Consider the following 6000-nt stretch of genomic DNA (forward strand, 5'->3'; position numbering starts at 1 on the left):
TTACATGCATGCTAGTGGCGGAGTTGACAATCTCTGTTATTTATGTCTCTGTTTTTCGGAGTATGATTTTTAATGAAAGGAACGGTTGTATCGTAATTCGTATTGGTGATGCACGAATTTACACAAAAAAGTAGTTAGTGGCGATCGGATTTATTTTTACCTATTAATTTTGCATGAATCGCAAATGAAGACAATCGTGTCAGATACGTCGGTCTTAAAATCAAAATGGCGACAGTGACAAATCTTTTTATTGTCAAAGTTCTTGGAATCTTATTCTAAAAAAAATATTTCTAACGGCAGGTGCCCGTGTTTGTTATCGGTATACAAATGTTCACTTTGTTTGTTAATTCAGCAGTTTTAGAGTTTTCGGGGTTTTCATGAAACTTTTATTACGGATACTGTCCGACTTGTGGTTTTCCATTGGATCACAAAATTGAATCAATCGCAACTTCTCGGGCCTTTCCGGCAGGCTCAGAAAAACACCTCGAATGTATTACCGAGGCGTCCATGACAACCCCCCTTTTTATAAAACTTTATGTAAATACAACACATTTTACCATCTGTTGAGATGTAAGCTAGACTTTATTAAAGTAAATTATATACCCTAAAATATAACACAGAAGCGACTTATAAGGCTGTCTAACCGATAGTGACTTTAATGGGAAGCGACTCCATTTTGTATAAAATTCTAACATCCGGTGATGTTAATACATTCAAGGTGTTTTTCCGAGCTTGCCGGAAAGGCCCGAGAAGTTGCGATTGAAAATTGAATAAATCTAATGATTAAAATTATCTACTTTGATATAGTTGTTGGATTTTCCCGGTTAGTAGTAATTTTTAAAAATTTTCCTTGGGGTCTTATTTTACATAATATACCGTTGTGTCAAATTTCTACAATTATGAATGCCGGGATTGAGTAAAGTGTAGACATCAAGTATCAGACAATTGCAAAAAAGCCGAATTAACATATTTGTAACAACTAATTCAAACTCATAAATTTTGGAAGCATATTTGAGGAAATCCAGAACAATTACAAATTCAAACTTTCAAGACCCCGTCTTTCAGTACTCTCAGTACTTTGATTATGACTCGCAATTGATCGCAATCACAACCAATAGATTTAAAATAAATATAGATAATACAATATCTAGAAAATAATGCATCATTTGTGCGTTTAGATTTATCACGATTTGATAAGAATTTGTGAATAAGATATTCAATTCAAAATGGCACAGTTTTGTAAATAATAAATGCAAGCTTAAGGGACAAGGAACAGTTAAAGTTAAACTATACATTAGTCATTTTTTATTGCATCCCAGAATACTTGGCTCTCAGTAGTAGTCCCAGCTTTAAAATGACTGACCAATCACTACTGAGTATTGCACAAGCTTTGATTAAACTAGACGAGTTCTTTTATCCCCCCTGTCCTTTGTTATTTCTCGAGATACATAATAAAAGCAAAGAAACAATCATACTAGGGGATATCCTATAGTAAGACGCCACATAGTATAAATTAGTTTATAACCGATCAGTGTGCCTTATACGTTTTCTTGAAAGCATTCCATCTTACATTCTTCATATTTATTTAGAATATTGTTTATTTCTGAGGTATGGATGATATGATTGATATGTTGTAACTAAAAGGGTATAATCTTGTTCCTTTAGAACGACATTTTCGTCGATTGATTAACTGTTGATTTTTCAAACTGCCTCTTTCACACCTTTCATGAGAAACTTTATATTTTGTCCCAAGTTCTTGTTTCCGGCACTTTTTGACGATATTTACGAAAGTAAACATGTTGCTGTCAATTAAGTTTAATTGAAATTGGTGAAATAAAAAAAATCCAACAGGAACGAATACAAGTTTCTTGCGAGAATTATGATGGGTTAAATATCAGTTAAAGATGCCATGGTTTCTCCTTTCGATAGTACTCGGGCATTTTTTTAACGTTATCATTTTGGGTAAGTTCTTAAAAGGAGAAAGTGTGTGATATTTAATATACTATCTACTACTTAATATACTATCTATATACTATACCATAAAGTATTTATGATTATCATATGATTAATACAACGTGCTGCTAAATGTCTTGATAAAATAATTGGGTTTTTTTTTTGGGGGGGGGGGGGGGGGGTGGGGATAACATTTGAACTTCCTTTAATAAGGCTCCTTCTTAGGTCACCGATACGAAGTCGGGGGAGCTTATACTATACCCCTGGGTCGGCATCCAGACCTGTTTAAAGTTTTTGTTGCCCGTCCTGTATCCAAGTTATTACTTATCTTTACCAAACTTGCATGGATGATGCACCCGGGCCTACCTATGGACTTGAAAGACTTGAATGCTGAATCTGAGCCATAGGTTTTGAATACTGGAGGTGGTTAAGGATTTTAGAAATGGTTAAAGTTTTTGGAGCAGGTGCCCACTAATGATTATATCTTAGTTACTACTGGTCCTAATTTCACCAAACTTACATGGATGGTGCGTCCTATGATATTGACGCACCTGACATGCTTAAATGCTGAATCTGAGGCGTAGGTTTCGGATGCTGAAAGGAGGTTTAGTTTGCGTTTTTTAGCAGGTCAAATGTTTGATAGATAAAAGTACTATTTCCATCTTGCATAGTTGATTAAACTATAATATGCATAAAGCGCAGAGTTAGCTTCAGGTGCGGAGCCTGATCTCCATTATCAAGAATGTTAAACTAATCTTCTATGTCACTCAAACCTGCTTGATATATGTGTGAATGATATAGCATGATTCCTATTCTATAGTATTGTATAATATGATACACTATTGTTTTATATGATACAATATTATATCAGATGTTATTTTGTAAAAGGTTGTATGATATGTAATGATATTGTATCATTTTTTTTATATTTTATGATATGATATTGTATCATGATGTTGTTATGCATAGTATTGTTTATAATGATACAATAATAATTGTAAAATATGATATTGCAATATATAATTACGGATATGATACAATATTTTATGATATATAAGATTATATAATACGATATCGTATAATATGATATTCATTTATGTAATATATTATTATGTTACATGAAATTGTATTATAGGATATTGTTATATATAATAATGTATCATATGATATACAATGTTGTAACAAATAATATTGTACCATATAATAGAATATTGTACAACATGAAATTGTATATATAATATTTTACTAAATCACATGATATTATATCATATGATACAATGTTTTATAATATTGTAATCTATGATACAATGTCATATTATGTATCAAATATGATAGGGTATCATACATAACAATATCATACTATATTATACAATATGCTATCATATGTTACAATATTGTGAAATATTGTGTAATAGGATATTGTTTCAAATAAAACTTTATTGTATCATAAATTATATATTGTATCATGTAATCAAATACAATAATTTAAAACATGATACAATCTCATATCATATGTTACATTATTTTATTGCATTATTATTTATTACAGTATTATATTGTATTATCTGATATATATTGTAAGTATGATAGGATGCAATATTGTTTTTTATATCTATGAATTGATAAACATTGTATCATATAATACGATTAATATTATTTTCATATGTAATTTTCAAGGTGGTCTCATAAAGGTGATTCCTCATAAAGGTGATGCCTCGTTTTGAGGAGCTTTGTAATCTGTGATTGTTTTACCTTTAGAGGGGCGTGGTGACGATTTGATCTACATTTAATTTTTGCATTTATGTTCGTAACTAATCTATCTTAAATGGTCAACCAAAATTTGATATCAGTGGCCAAGCTGCAAGCGAAATACAGACCTTGAATAATTTGTGGTTATGTAACCAAGGCTTGTGCTATGTTTTTATTTACATTTAGGTTGCTGGATGGAATTTATTTAAAGGGACCTGGACACGATTTCAGATGAAAATTTTCATTTTTGAATTCTATGTATAAATAAGTTCATGTTTGTATTTTGAATGATTTACCAAAATTTTAATGTTAGAAGTCATGTTACAAGCAAGATACAGAAAAAAGAAACCGTTGTTATGTAAACAAAGCTCGAGTCTTATATTTGTTTTAAATTACTGAAAAGTAAATAAATTGCCATTTCTTTATCAGAATAACTTGTGGAAACTGGTTTAATGGCTTTATAAATAATTTCATCACAGCAAACAGCAACATTAGATTAAAACTTATACCAATACAACAAATATGTAAACATTAACAGGACTCGGGCTTTGTTTACAAAACAAAGAATTCTGACCTCTGTAACTCGCTTGTAACTCGATATTTGCCTTTCAAATTTTGTCAAAGAATTGAAAACATCTATATTATATTAACAATTCTAGACATCGTGCTCAAATCGTGTCCAAGTCACTTTAAAACGAAATGAGATGTAACCGATTAATTTTTAATTAATATTCATAGTTAACAATTAAATGAAACAATCTTGAATAGAATTTTTAAAACTATACAGCCAATGTAAACAAAACATAGCACGAACTTTGTTTACATAACAAGGAATTATAAGCTTTGCATCTCGCTTATAACTCTGCATACTAAATCCACACTTCAGTTGGATTGTTAATGATAAAATTGAAAAAGAAAATTAAAATATTTAGATCAAATCATGACCATGTCTTTTTAAGGATACGAATTTGAACTTATTCAGATCTGGCATATATCTAGAAGGAAGATTTTGTAAAAGTTTGAATATTGCAGAATTTTTGTTCTTGATATAAAAAATTCTAAAAAGATCCATTCTGATTTCATATCATTTTAATAGTCTCCCTTTGTATGTAATAAAAGATAAAAGCTGTTTACACAAAGAAATTTCTGCCAAGTATAGTTGAAAATGGTCTTGCGGTTCTGGAGAAAGATAAAAATATGAAAAGTTAATGAAGACAATAACGAGGGCAGCAGACAACGGACATATGTGGCTTATATTAAACAAAAAGTTACAGAATCAACAGATATGAAGTATCAGGAATATATATTTGGACATACAATATTGATCATAAAATAAACGAAAATAAAAATTCAAAGTAAGCTATTCTAGTTTACATAACTTACACTACACTATTGCCACATATAATAATTGTACCACGTTGGAAATGTGTCAAAGGTGTTGTGTATATATATATATATATATATATATATATATATATATATATATATATATATATATATATATATATATATCTTTTTTATAGTTTCTTAAGTAGTTTAGTAGTAGCTTTAGATTTTGTTTTCTTTGTTTTGTACTCATGTAATTTATTTTTTGGTCCTAAAGAAGGGACTGGTTGTCCCGAAAATTTGACAATTTCTATTGTTCGTGTCGTTAGCCATTTTTAGTGCTTTATATATATATATATATATATATATATATATATATATATATATATATATATATATATATATATATATATATATATATATATATCATACTAGTATATGACAGCATATATGTGTTCCTGAGTAAAGAGCAAGCATGATAGTTGCACATTATAATTCTACCAGCGACGCCAAATGTAACACATTGGAAATGTATTGGGTTCTTTATTCCATTAATATAACATACATTGTAGATGAAAACAGTTCCTCTAGGTTAGGGCATACGTGATAGTTGCACACGCTTGAGCAGCACACTTCTTCACAGTACCTAGATTTCATAGTAATATGCGAGTAGAAGTAAGAAGGTTTCTCTTGACAATGAATGACGAAATCATAAGAATTGTCTGGCATGAAATGCGTTGTCAAATATGATATTACAAATATTTACAACTAATGCACAAATAAACTTTCCAATTTTGCTGAGTGGAAACCAACTCAACTATGGACCAAGAGGTCCCCAATTATATTTCAAAAAACACACACATGAATGTTTTTACACACATATAAACTTTAAAAAATAAAATTTTCTGCCTCTAACAAAATTCCAATTTGACAAGAAGCCCAGGGGCCACATCGCTCACCTGAGCAACAATT

Source organism: Crassostrea angulata, chromosome 3, assembly GCF_025612915.1.
Source record: "Crassostrea angulata isolate pt1a10 chromosome 3, ASM2561291v2, whole genome shotgun sequence".
Taxonomy (NCBI): Eukaryota; Metazoa; Mollusca; class Bivalvia; order Ostreida; family Ostreidae; genus Magallana; species Magallana angulata.